This window comes from Panthera tigris, chromosome F3, assembly GCF_018350195.1.
Source record: "Panthera tigris isolate Pti1 chromosome F3, P.tigris_Pti1_mat1.1, whole genome shotgun sequence".
Taxonomy (NCBI): domain Eukaryota; kingdom Metazoa; phylum Chordata; class Mammalia; order Carnivora; family Felidae; genus Panthera; species Panthera tigris.
The window spans coordinates 56,584,765-56,599,691 of record NC_056678.1 but is presented as its reverse complement, the minus strand read 5'-3'; the positions used below and the strand labels follow the sequence as shown (position 1 = coordinate 56,599,691).

At 37.2% G+C, this 14,927-nt stretch overlaps 2 long non-coding RNA genes across 2 annotated transcripts in view; one reads left to right on the top strand and one right to left on the bottom strand.

Moving 5' to 3' along the window:
* LOC107179225 overlaps window positions 1-14,927 on the top strand; it is a 90,386-nt gene that overhangs the window by 63,829 nt on the left and 11,630 nt on the right. The gene's annotated exons all lie outside the window — the stretch shown is intronic.
* The window catches only part of LOC122235802, a 37,115-nt gene that overhangs the window by 17,844 nt on the left and 4,344 nt on the right, over window positions 1-14,927 (bottom strand). The window contains exons 2-3 of the long non-coding RNA XR_006213848.1: window positions 10,256-10,394; window positions 2,923-2,983 (exon numbers count right to left, since the gene is read on the bottom strand). This is a non-coding gene — a long non-coding RNA (uncharacterized LOC122235802). The remainder of the gene's footprint in view (window positions 1-2,922; window positions 2,984-10,255; window positions 10,395-14,927) is intronic.

Here is a 14,927-nt window from a genome sequence, read left to right as displayed (position 1 = left end):
CTTAACATAATACTCTGTAGCTCCATCCATGTCATTGCAAATGGCACCATTGCATTCTTTTTCATGGCTGAGTAATAGTCCATAATATATATATATAAATATGTATATAATGTATTTATATATAATTATCCAAACCTTGGTTTAGGAGTATAATTTATCCCAGAATCATGCTTGTATTTGTGTGTATTTGCACTTGTGTATCAAAGTGAATTTCCCCATAAGAAATCATGAAAACTCAGATGATTCATTGCACAACCCAAAAATATTCATATAAAAATGATTACAATACAATAATACAAAATAATAAAGAAGATACAAAATATAAAGAAAAATAAACAAATTAACCTCAATTTACCTTTGGAAATCTTTGTGGCTGGTGTGAGGGAGACAAGAGAGGAGGGTCATTGTGTAGGATCGCTTCCACTATCACTAATGGAATCACTGCTATCTATTGGCTCAATGGAATCTTTTACTTTTCGTGTAACTTTAACAAGGAACCTATCCAATGACCTATAATGAAGCAAAGCATTCCTAAGCTTACTTTTGTATGAAAAAACAAAGGACTGTCCATAAAGTGGCAAAAAATACACTAGTGCCAGTTGTGGGCACCTTCCAACATTCTGAAAAATCACTGATTTATGTCAAACACTGTGGCCTGAGACCTAGAATCAGAGCATGGGAGATGATCATCCACAATCCTGCAGCGAGCGAGTGAGAGAGAGAGAGAGAGAAGTACCATTGGCTCAGATGTGATCATGTGATGTTTGGCATTACATACTACTCATATTGCAAGACATTGCTTGTTTATCAAGTTAAAATTTATTAGAAATGTTTGCTCGTCGTATGGAACATTCACAGAACAGGTTATTTGCAATCCATTAATCAGTCTGTGGACACTTGCACTGTTTCCAGGAATGGGAGAAGATATTTGCAAGTGACATATCTAATAAAAGGTTGTTATCCAAAAAATATAAAGAACTTATAAAATTCAGTACCCCAAAAATAAATAACACAATTAAAAGATGGGCAGAAGACATGAATAGACATTTTTCCAAAGAAGATATACGTATGGCTAACAGACACATGAAAAGATGCTCAATATCACTCATAGTCAAGGAAATACAAATCAAAACTATAATGAGATATCACCTCACCCCTGTCAGAATGACTAAAATCAGCAACACACGAAACAGCAGGTGTTGGTGAGGATGTGGAGAAAGGGGAACCTTCTTGCACTGTTGGTAGGAATGCAAACTTCTGCAGCCACTCTGGAGAACAGTATAGAGGTTCCTCAAAAAGTTAAAAATAGAACTACCCAGCAATTGCACTACTAGGTGTTTACCCAAAGAATTAAATACCATAAACATGGAAGACTTAGGGGGAAAGATTTTGTAAAAGATTAAATATTTTTTGTATTGTTCAAGAAAATTAATATTAATGTAGACTTAATTTAAGCATGCATGTGAAAATTTTGAGAACAAGAACTAAAAAATAGAAACAATATTTAACATAAACCATTAGCAGGAGGAAAGAAAATGACTAAAACTGAATTAGTAGAGGTAGAAAAGAGAAAATAAAAAGCAAAGAAAAAGAATATACATCCAAAATATAAGTGAGTACAAAACATGTAAATCATCTAAACTTGCCTTTTAAAAATGTTGATTTTGAATGAATAACAAAAAATATTTTCTAAAGGAGACATTTCTAAAACATAATGGTGTAGAAAATCTGAAGGTAGAAAGATACAAAGAGAATCTCTCAGGTAAATGTTGATTAAAATAAAGCTGGTGTAGCAATATAAATACCAGACAAAATAAATAGACTTGCAAGCTTAAAGCATTCTCTTTCATTACTTAGTGTTAAACGTGATGTTTCTCTAGGAAAATAGAATAATTTTCAATGTCAACACATCTAGAAAATAGTCTCAAAAATATAAATAAATAGGGGTGCCTGGGTGGCTCAGTCAGTTGAGTGTTCAACTCTTGTTTTTTTCTCACAGTTCATGAGTTTGATCCCTGTGTTGGGTTCTGCGCTGGCAGCATGGAGCCTGCTTGGGATTCTCTCACCTTCTCTCTCTGCCTCCCCACCTCTCAAAAATAAATAAATAAATATATATATATACACACATATATATACACATATATATATACACATATATATATATATATATACATGCATACATACACACACACACAAATAAGTAAAATATATTTTTATATATTTTATATTTACATGTTTATATATACAGGTAAGACCACTAAAAGGAATATAGTAAGAAATTTTAACTCAACTTTCTCAGAAACTGATAGATAAACCAAATAAAAATTAGTAAAGTTAGAACGTATTTGAACAACAACCTCAATCTAATGAACATATACGGAACCATGTATAATTTGGCAATGCACAGTCTTTTAAAGCAAACCTGGAAAGTTAAAATAAAAATTAAAAAACAAAACAAACTAAACATGTATTGGAACACAAGGGAAGTCTCCACAAATACCAGTCAGTATTTTAGTAGATGATGTTCATTGATCATCATGAAATAAAAATAAAAATCAATAAAAACACATAGCCTATTCCCTCCACCTATGTTTAAACACCAGAAGACACAAGTCTAAACAATTTATGGGTGAAAATAAATCATAAGGGCAATTGTACAGTATTTAATACTGAATGCCAACAAACACACTTCGTGCTGCTAACGCAATGTATCAGTGGCCATTTTAACCTTAGGTATTTATGTTAGATAAGAAGATGTACTGAAAACAAATTAAGATTAACTTCAAGTATAAAAAACAAGAATTAAAATGGGGTAAATTCCCATAAAGTAGAAAGAAAGTGAAAACACTCTATTTGATTAGATTATTGACATCAATAGCTACTCAGATAATTTAGGCAATAACAGAGGATATATATACTGACCTTGGTCATTTTCCATTTCCTCCTCAATCTTCCTTATCACCCACAGGGGAAAGAAATCATACTTCATGGTGGATATTACATGTAGAAAAATAAAACAAGCATAAAATGACAAAACTATTGCCCAAAGTCAAGAGGGTAATACCAGAAATTGATGCTGTTACTGCTATCAATACCATGACAATTACTTCGGTCTTTAAAAATTGGGCTTAAGATTGATTGATTGACTTGTAAAAAGACCAGTTTCTTTAGTGCATCGTAATGGGCAACAATATTCGAAATAGTATAAATAATTATGCTGAGGAAAGACAAACATCCTGTTATGTGAGGCACAACTCAGCACAGCTTGTAATAAGCTTTGTTTAGCATGTATAAAATCTATGACAGTCTTTACATAGAATGTATTAAATAATTTGAATAATTGTTATAATACTGACTTTAGTAACTGAAGGTGATAATAAAGACCTGGTACAAATTATCCTTGCTCTTTTACTGACCCTTATTTAACTTATTATCCATTTACATTTTAGTTTATCATACACGCCATGTTTATCAATAATAAAACTGCTTTAAAATACTGCAATTTGGACTTTTCTTTCCATTTTTTAGTACTTTGTCACAAACACACTTTGTGACATATGTGAATGAAAGTTTACTCTGCTTTAAATAATTCTTAGCTCTTCAAATAAATAAAACATATCATTTATCTGGAAGATAGCTGATATGGTTTCTTTAAATTATTTGGCTATTTCCTATATGTTATACTATGCTTAAGATCATGGGATTTGGGCTTAGAAGACTTGTATCCTATTTCAATACCTTACTAGCTCTGTGATCCCAAGAAAGAAAAAAAAATCTGTGAACCATTGTTTTTGGTCTATAAAACAGGACTCATACCTCACAGGATTATAATAAGAATTAAATTAGGTAAATTACATGAAAGTCACTTCTGAACTGTCAAGTAGTTTGTAATACTGTCATTATTGTCTAGCTATTTGATAGGCTTAACTTGTTTTCGTCTACATATTTACTGAGTAAAGACAGCATTTTATTGTCACTGGTCCTAAAAACCAACAGGATATGGAAATCCCAGAACAGAAAATTAAACAGCAACTTATATTTTTGCTCCCCTAACTTCATTCTGTGATTCCCAAGATGATTTGAGGGAAAATGCCAGAAACAGATCCAGAAACTGCCCAGGAGACACACTATAAACGCGAAACAAAACCAGGTTTATGTCAGAGCAGGTGATCGAAAAATTGGACAAGCTAAGGTTGGAAAAGTCTGCGATCCCAGATGGTCTCCATCCAAGGAGCACTGTGCACAGGGTGATAAGTGACTTGGGGGAAGCTGTGGCCTACATGTGTGAGTCATCTCTGAAAACCAAGGGCGCACAGGTGGCTGGTTCTGTATTGAACACTCTACCTGTCTTTGTAATAGTGCCTGCAGCTCTGCACTGCCTTGCATCAGGGCTTCTTGACAAGCTTTGCAGACACACCACTGCAGCTTTTAGAGGAGATGTGAAACCCATTTTGGAGAGAGAAATCTTAGAGTTTCCTGATAGAGAAAATGAGGGTCGCACACTGGGTTGGAATAGAACAAAGACATTCTGATAGTCTTCTCTGAGTGAATATGGTGTGTGACTTGTTTTTTTTTAAATTTTTTATTAAAACCAGTCTCTGTTTAAATTTGGGTTAGAAATTAAACAAACATTTACAAAGCGCTTACTATGTGTGAGACAATATGCAAAGCATGAGGAATACACAGAAATGAGTATAGACTAGTTCTTACATAAAAGGAACTTGTATTTAAGGGATACAAAGGCATCCATTCATAACTTGCAAAAAAATGTAAGTATTGTAATAGTGGCATAAATAAATGTTACGTGAGCATAAGAGACAGTAATTTTGGCAGAGTAATTGTGGAAAGCTTCATGGAATAAATGGCATTAGAGCAGTTAATTGGATTTTTATAGAAGTATAAGGAGAAAGAAAGCAGTGCAGATGGAAGGAATAGCTTAAATAAATATGCATTTCTGTGAAAGTTTATGACAAATTTGTAAATTAACCAATCATCTGGGATTAGCAAATAGTCTGGATTGACTAGATTATAAAGCATATGTGTATGGCTGTGTGGATGAGTAGGAAGATCAAGAGACAAGAATGATTATGGAAAATAAGGTTGGAAGGGTAGATTGGGATTGTGAAGAACTCGAAGCTGGAAAGGAATTTGTTTTCTACTCCATGGAAAATGGAGCAGGGATGGGGGACAGGTAATGAATGTAATCATTCTAGTGGAAATGTCAGTGAATTAAGGAGGGAGGGACAGAAACAGAGAGGGCAGTTGAATGGATATTATAATGAATCAGTGGAAAGATGGGGCTTGAAAGAAGATGGAGTCAGGTGTTTTAGCCATAAGATATATCTTATCTCTGAAAAAATCCTGAAGTTGGAGAAGAAGAAAGTTGAAGATGGCTCCAAGACCTTTAGCTGGTAACTGAGAGGATAATTAATTCTATTAACTAAGAAAAGATACAAACATGGATAAGAGGTCTCAGATGAGAAGGAAAACATTAACTTAGCTTTTGATATTTTAAGTTGCATGTGCACCTTTAAAAAGAAGACTAATATGAATTCAGAAATTAATCTGGGTTTGGATAGACAAGACTCATTTTCCTCTAAGATTGGTAGGTCCTCGGGTAAGAGTGAAAACGGAAGACCGCACTCCATATGTTAAATATTTAAAAGTTATAAATCAAGCCACAAACTGTTAAACGTAGTTTACCCACATAACTACCTTGTGACAAAATTGCCTTGATGACTAGGTTTGCGTTAGGATTTTCTGTGCTAAAATGTGGTGGCCGTGGCCTAGGAAGAGCCTCCATACCTGTTTCTTGCCACCCTGGCCCTATCCATATAGCCTGGGCTTCAGGTGCACTTCTGGGAAGCTCCAGCTTGTAAGCTTAAGCCCTGTCCACACCCTCACTGCCTAAATCCCCCTTCTCACAAACAACCATTCCTTGGCCATCCCTAGTTCCTTGGGTTACATCAGAAATGCGGGCCCAAATTCAAGAAGGCACTCAGGTCCTGGAGACAGATTCAGCCAGATTTAGGTAGGAATTTTGTGGTGCTGAGTACTCAGAGTGTAGTTTAAATGGGAGGCCACAGGCTCCAGGTGAGCACATCCTACTGGGCCTGCAGACTACTCATCCTGTAAAGGACAGAGCAGGTATCTAAAGTCTGGAGTCCAGAAGAGGGCTCCTCTTGCCCTGGTCTAAAGACAGTGATGCGAAGACAGTCCTAGGAAAGTCGATTTGGAGTCTAACACGTTGCAGAGAGCATATGGAACTTGGAAGACGGGGAGATGGGGCAGCAGAACCTCGTTTAAGGGGTAAATAGTAGAGAAACTGAAGATGGAGCTGAGAGGAGAGGATAGAAAGGTAACATCTGCACTTGTACCCTTTCAAGACGTTTATCATAAGAACAGCAACTGGATGAAAAGCTTACAAAGGATGAAAAATTGAGGAAAGTTTGTAATTATTTAAAAAATTACAATTTTTTTATAAGAGTAGAGGCCAGTTTTTCTTGTTAAAGTGTCTTGTTGTAATTGTAAAAGATCACCAAAATGAGACTCAAGGTCAAACACATAGTGCCACTTAGCACAAGGAGTTTAACTGATTGAGCCTAGATTTGTAAACACAGTGACAGTAAAAATACAAATGAGGCCAGATACATTCATAAAATTTTTTATGAAAAAAAGGCTGTACTAACTACCATTTATGCTAGCTTTAATGAATTGTTTGGAAATAGAAGAGTTTTTAGTAAAGATTTGTTTTAATGTTTATTTATTTTTGAAAGAGAGAGAGATAGACAGTGTGAGCAGGGGAGGGGCAGAGAGAGAGGGAAACACACAATCCAAAGCAGGCTCCAGGTTCTCAGCTGTCAGCACAGAGCCCAATGTGGGTCTTGAACTCACAAACTGTGAGATCATGACCTGAGCTAAAGTCAGATGTCCAACCGACTGAGCCACCCAGGCTCCCCGAAGAGAGTTTCTGTAACAAGGATGGGGTTTATGGTATTTCAGTCAATACCTTAGGGTTGATTTCTTAGCGTTACTTAGTCCAATTTTATATATGAATCAGGAATGGCCATGCCTCTGGGAAGGAAGGACAGAGCAAGCATACTCTCTGAGCCTGGTGCTCTGCTTAGAGAAGAACAGAAGTGTACAAATTACATCTCAACACGAGGCAGCTAGAGCCTCAACACATGGGGCAGACAATACACAAATATGTAACTAGCAGAAGACACTGAAGAACCATCAATAGGAAATTTGAGAAAGAAAATAGATCATTGTAGCTGGGCTGGGAGTCCAAAGATCCTTGGATTTTCGCCTGTTTTTGCCCCTAGACTACTTGTAAGCCAGGATGAGACATTCAATTTACAGCCTTAGTTTCTTCATTTACCATGTTAGACTGTGGAGTTTCCTGCCCCCCAAAGCTCTGGAATCTCTTTCTTGGAAAGGTAAAATAATCCCAATGCTGAAGGCAGTGCTGGATCGGATGGTGAGAGCCCCAGGACTCAGCTGCCCACTTACACTTCTCTTCCCATTTCTGACTCTTTTTAAAAGGCTCCTAAATGTCTCTATGTTGCACAGTTGGAAAATATTTGAACTAGATAATCTCCAAGTTCCATTCCAAATATAAAATCCTATGACTCTACTAAGTTAGGTGCAACTTTGCAGATGAGGTGGGGCTTGAGTGGGCCTTTGAAGCTGGGCTGTATATTTGGATTAGTGGGTAGGAAGAGTGAAGATATTTAAAACAGGAAGAGGAGCATAATAAAAGAAACAGTGAAAGGAATAATACTGGTTTCCTTGGCAGAGGATGTGTGGAATAATAAAGGGATTTTTCTAACTAAACTGTGGGGATTGTAAGGTAGATCAGTGGGAAATAAAATTTAAGTACAGGGTACTTGCTTTTCATATGAGAGAAACGTTATTCCTGGAGACTTTGTACAACTTAAAACTCAAATAATTCAAAACGAACTTTCCCAAAGGGGGAATGCATCTTTGGAACTTACTTACAAATTTTATAATTATTTTAGTGTATATTTTCTTTGAAGTTACTTTTGACATCACTGAGGGCTCTTTCCTAATTTAATGTTGGTGGATTTTTTTTCCTCTGTGGTGCTTTATCCTATCTTACTGCTACTCAGTAGTTATTGGTTTTGGGTTTGTTTTCAGCATTAGCTTTAGCAGCACCATGTAATGAACTTGGACAGCATTGTGAAAAGATACAGAAAATGAGATTTGAAATGATAATAACAGTGCTTGCTTAGATTATGGAACCAAAAGTCAGTCTTAGAAGTTCCGATGTAAGGAATCAAGAGTGGTTCTCATTATACTGACAAAGAAGGGTTTGTGTTTCTTTTCACTGGTGTTGTAGGTGATAGTGATAACAGAAACAGATTGCAATTAAGTCAGTTTTCAAATTATGCAATTCTGCAAGAATTAAATAAATTGGAATGTCTCCTCAGTTCAAAATTGGTATAAACATTTCTTTAATCCCACAATTTCAGTTTTTTCATAATTTAGAATCTCATATGTATTGTGAAACTGGTCCGAGGGCAGGGGATGCATGCTTTTTATCCTTGTAATCCCTAACACATCTTCACAATAGCCTTTGAAGAAATAGACATTCCAGTCAGCATTGGCTAAAGGAAGTGGGATTGTTCCACATGGCTCACCGTGGGAGGAGGTAAGATTACAGAGTGGATTTCCATAATTTAGATGCTCAGGACCTGGTTGCATGCTAAGCATAAAGGAAGCACTCAATAAATGCTCCTTGATTGCTGGATGGGGGGCTGGCATTTCTAATGATACCAGTTTCACCCATTGCTATGGCCTGTAAAGCTCTAAGTGAGTCATTAGACACACAGCGACTCGTGACTACGAATCCCTGAGCAGGATTCATGGAAGAAGTGTGTCTTGGACAGGGAGCCGAGGGAAGTTTGGTGCTCAGTTGGGCTGGGATGACATATGGGGGGAGAAAGCATACTGAGGCCGGGCTGCGTGTAGCCAAGAAGAAAGGTGAAGCAGAGTGTAGTAGCCTGCAGTTGGAAGCAAGTTGGGGACTAAAGCCCAAAGTGAGATAGCTTTGTCTAGGCAATGCCAAAAGTCTAGGTGAAGAGTGGAAAAATCAAATCAATCACTGAGATGCTTCAAAACATCCAGATGTGTGTTGTCATCAGGGCCATCACGGGGGGAGGAGGGGTGATGAAGGCAAACATCAATCTGCCCACACTCCCCTCCAATATTTCTGTTCAGTTGAAATCATACTGAAATGGAGTTTAAACTAGAAACGAGTCATATGACAGCTCTGAATAGTCAGCCTATAAGGAGCTGGTGGAAAGGTGGGAGCAGTTCCCACCCTTTGTCTTAATGGCCCTGAGAGCAATATCAGGGGCTTTGACTTGTTAGATTCTAGTGAGAGAATTGTATGTTAAAAATGATTGAACAGTTAATTTTTTGAAATAAATGTGTGTAATTTACTTTGAATCCTACTTTCTGAAAGACAATTAAAGACTTCTACCTAATACATCATGGCAGCAGAAGTATAAAAAGGCAGCTAGCTATAAATGAAATGGATGATCTGGAATAATTCAACATAGGTCTGTACAATGTCACATTTAAAAATAAATCCTAAGATAAAACTAGGGCAAAACAAGTGTACCATCAAAAAATGAAGCCAAAGAGGGTTTTTTTTGTTTGTTTTGTTTTAGTTTAGTTTTGTTTTATTTTGAGAGGATCTCTGTGACAAGTTTAGCTTCTTCCTAAGGCCAAAGTCTATGACTTACATACCCCTCATATTTCATAACAGAATGTTTTGTTTGGCCAAAATATGACTTTTGAATGCACAGTAGTAGAAAGGGGAAAGACCTTTGGCCTTTTGGTTTGACCACAAGAACAGTAGCAGTCAGAATTTATTTCCAGGTCAGACCTTAGATTCCCAAGACAAACTATCAAGCAAATAGTTCAATTGGGAATAGGGGTTAGGTGTTTAGATTAGGTTCAGAAACACTTGAGGATTATCTTTGAGGGAAGCAGACACAGAAAGCAGAAGATGAAGGCAAGGATGCTGACATTTGGAGCCCTAGGGTACAGGGGTCCCTCAGAGCTCAGTGGTGAGGTCCACAGGGATATGGACCATGTGGTCCATCACCATGAGAAAGGGAAGCTGTAGGCTTAAGGGAGGACTTGATGTTCTTGACTTTGAGTATTGGATGCCTCTACCATTTTTATTCTTCCTCATCATCTGATGAGGAAAAAAGAAACTTACTCCAATTTTCTCACTCAAAAACATTTCTTCAGTGCTTTCCTTGCTCTGTGCCAGGCATTGTTCCAGGTGGTCGGGATACAACAGTGAACAAAACCAACTTCCTGGTTTATGGGGCTTACATTCTAGAGGAGAAGATAGGCTGCAAGCAACAAACAAGAAATGGATACATGATTTGTCTCATTTTTATAAATCCTCTGAAGAAAAATCAAGGAGAGTAAGAGAAGGGAGATTGTTGGGGTGTATTCCCAGAAAGATGGCCACTGAAATTAGGAATAGGTGGTTGAGTACAGGGGTACATACCATTCAGATTGTTTTCTGTAATCTCTGTATAAGAACCTATGGCCAATTTGACTTTTTAGGGATCTGAGGCATTTCTAGACACAGCAGGAAATAAAGATATTATCTAATTAAAACCCTGTTTTGCATTGAATCAAAGTAAGAGGAAAGGGGAATTACTAGCTTTGTCGAGGTAGGTTGAAACAGAAATGGCAACTAATACTTTTCCTTTATTACTTAAACAAAATTGAGATACAGTGCACCCACCATAAATTTCATCTTTTAAAGGTGTACATTTCACTTTTTTTAAAGCATATCCATAAGGTTATGCAACTGTCATTCCCAGTTAATTCATTACCCCCAAAAGAAACTGTACAGTTAGCAGCCACACTGTGTTATCTCTTCCTTTCAGCCCCTTGGAAACTACTAATGTACTTTCTGTCATTATGGATTCACTTGTCCTGAGAAATTCACATAAATGGGACATACATTATGTGGTGTCCTATGTATGATTTCTTTCACTTAGCATGCCTTAAAGTTCATCCATGTTGTGGCATGTCCCAATGCTTCATTTCCATTTTTGGATTTTATTCCATCATAGATACACCATATTTTGTTTATCCATTCATCAGTTGATATACATCTGACTTGTTTCCACTCTTATTACGAATAATGGTGCTTTGAAAATTTGTGTACAAGTTTTTGCTGGACATATATCTAGGAGTGGAATTGCTGGGACATATGGTAACTCTATGTTTAACTTTTTGAGAAACAGCCAAACAGTTTTTCCAAAGCAGTTGCAACATTTACATTCCCACCAGTAAGTTTCGAAAACTGAAATTTCTTCACACCCTCCTCAACATTTGCTGCTGTGTATCTTTTGATTATTGCCTTCCTAGTGGGTGTCAAGTGGGCACCTCATTGTGGTTTAGATTTGCATATTATTTTCGAATGACTAACGATGTTGAACATCATTTCAAGTGCTTATTTGTAAATTGTGTAACTGCTTTGGATAACTGTCTATTCAAATCCTTTGCCCATTTTTAAATTAGGTTAATTGCTTTTTTATTGTTGAGTTGTAAGATTTCTTTGTATATTTGGATACTAGATTCTTATCAGACACATGATTTCAAATATGATCTTCCATTCTCTGGATACTGCTGGTCAATTTTGATGCTTATTCAGGTTGGGGGACCTTTGTGGCCTATTACAGTAAAGTTTTAGCAATCCATTCTGATTAGCTGACTTTGGGTAGGTTCCTTCTTAGCTTTTTCTTGCACTTTGTGTCAGATAGGCTTACCTCTGGCTACTGGAGTTAGGTGTGTGAAATCCTCCTTTTGTGTTTATCCTATTATTAGCCTTAAGTATGAAGAACCTTGGAAGCCACCAAATTTAAATAAGAATGGTGGCATTAATCAGTGGAGTGCTTGAAAAGGTCAGGTGGAACACTGAGGAGCTAAGAAGGGAGATCCTGGAAAAGGGAGAAAGGAGCAATAAAGACAAACACATTTCTCTCACAGTTTTACTTAGGATCCAGCTTTGACCTTTTTGACCTTTAGTGAAATGCGCTATTCACTACTGTGCACTCAAGGTTACTTCCATGCCATACTTACAATGTCACACTTACAATATATGACATAGGGATTGTGCTAGATGTCTCTCTCTCTCTCTCTCTCTCTCTCTCTTTTTTACAGAGAACTGAAAAAATGTAGTAATTTATTTAAAAGGTGAAAAAAATATTTTTTTCAATAGCTGCAGAGAAAGCCATCACTCCTTCCAGTTTTCTCATTTCAGATTAATAAAAGAGAGCGTGGGTATCCAAAGTAAAGTATATCTATAAATAAATCTGAAAAAAGTCATTGGATTCTTTAAGACGACTTTGTCTGAAGTGTCACAGTTGAAAACAAAGTATAACAAAAATGAGGGGAAAAAAAACATTTATCAAGCACTTCTAAAGTGCTTCAGTGTGTCCGTCCCATAAAGGGGACTCTGACCCTATACAGTCTAGTTTAATCTATATCCCTATATTGTCAAACAAATCACCACCTCAATCCTCTGAGTAAAATAGTCAACCTGGTACTTAACTTTGTGCAAATAATACAGCTTCTCCTTGACTGAATCATATAATTTTTAAAACCAAATATATTCTTAAGAAATCATTGTGTCCATAACAGGTGCTCCAAAAACATAGGGAATGTTGTTCGTAGGTAAAGTGCTACCTTAAAGAAATGGTATTATTGAGGGAAAGAAAACTGTCTTCAATCAGAGCTTTCTTTTTTAAGGATAATGACAAGATTATACTAATTTCATAAAATGGATGACAAAATCAAGGTGAAAAATGAAGGTTCTATAGTATTAACACAACAGAGACCTTCTTGATCCCTCTTGTTTGATAATGTCCCATAGCCAAGTACACTTTTCCAAAATGAACAAATCATTAGCCAGTTAAAAAAAAATGAACTTTGGCACTTGGGAAAATTCATGGGGAGGTGGGGTGGGCAGGATGGCTTAACTCTGTGGCTAGGTCCAGTGGCCCAGCTCAGAATTGGAAGGTGTTTTCTTTCAGATTATTTGTATGTAGCTTGAGAGCCCCTGAGAGAGGAGCTTGGTCATGTCTCTGTCCTATCCTGGGCCTCACATTCTTTTGGCTCTGAGTCTGTGAATAATGTCTGCCTATGCAACTGAGAGAAATTTGTCATCTTCTCAATGGTAATATGTCATCACATTCATGCCCTACCTACAGCACATCCTAGCCATTGGGGGCTTTAATGAAAGTGCATTTGTGCTTGTCAAACTGTCTACAAGAGTAGATGTGGGGTTTGGAGGCAACCCCTCTCCCATCTCTCAAAAAATCGAGACAGAGACAAGAGTTCTACAGTTATTTATCGAACTTGGATTTTCAATCATTTCCAAGGCACAATAATGCCTTCTCTTGGTTGCTTCCCCCCTCCCCCCTTTAACATTACAGTACTTCATTATTGCCACAGGGGGAACTGTTGGCTTAATTTTGCTTTGGAGACACTGCTGCTGAAATTATTAAGCTAATGATTTATGCCCCCTGTGATACAGCAATCTCTTGTGCTTAAAATGGTTACTATGTTTTGTTTACTGTTTATAACTACCAGTGGTTATGCCACAAAAAAAAAAAAACAAACAAAAAAAAAAAAACCTGCCAGCTTGCAAGGTTTATTTATCCCTGTGGATCTTTAGAAACCACTGATTAATATAGAAAAAATTTGAATGGTTTATATTTTTAAAATCTCATAAGCTATGAATTAAACCACTGTGCTCTGCTATATAAGAGAAAAAGTTCAGCGAGAATGAACAATGGATGTCAAAACCTACTGACTCTCGTATTTGCTTCTGGTTTTATCAAAGTGGAAAGTATGAGTGCTTTTCAGGAATACAGTGCTGTGACTCCATGAGTTTTGGGCTATGAGATCACCAGCATTTCCCCTTGGGTACCGCACATTTTACCATATTAAGGAACCAATTTGCTTAGAGAAATGTTGCATATGTTTCAAGGCTGTTAAGTTTGATGGCTGGCAGAACTCTCCCATTTAGCCTGGAGGCTGGGCCTTGGTGAAAGAAGTCTTCACAACTGGCCTGAGTTTTTGTTCTGAAGTGCTTTTTTGTAACCGAAGGATTACACAGGGCAGATGAACCTTAGGGTAGGGCGGGATATGATTTGAGAGTGTTGATTTGTTTAAAATGGCCAAATGGTTCATATACAATGTTTAGGTCTTGACCCTGTTACCTCCCCAAGAGAAATAAAGAAAATATCACTGTTGTTTCAGGCAGCTTTGCCCAATTCAACACCATCAATCTTAGACATCACTTGCTTGTACTTCAGCAATACCTTCCTGCTGGCTCCTGAACCCTATCAATCCATTTGGCTTTGTTTCCACTACAAAATAATTCACCTCTCCTCTCAATCTCTCTCTCTCTCTCTCTCTCTCTCTCTCTCTCTCTCTCTCATGCAGCTCCACATCTCTGCTCTTCCTCTGATGAGCCAATTCTGTATGGTCACAGGGATCCTTTTCTCTCGGGTCTGATGTGGTCCATTCAAACAATGAGCTCCCTTCCCTAAGTGAACCTCTGGTGTTCCACATGGCAAGTCAGGCCAAGGTACAAGTATGGCAATAGGGCTGGGTACAGTGACAAAGGATTTCTCAGTCAGGGGGCTATAAATATGATGAATGTAGATAATACTGCTCAAAAGGCAGGATTTGAACAAATTAGTGTGCAAGTAGGAAAGTGAGGACAAGACCCTTAGTATGGGAACCAAACTACAGTTAAAATGTGAACATCTGTGTACAGCTTTAGCCCCATATATTCCCTTGATACTGAACTTTCTATACCAAAATGCAGCCAGACATTTAAGAGGAAGAGATAA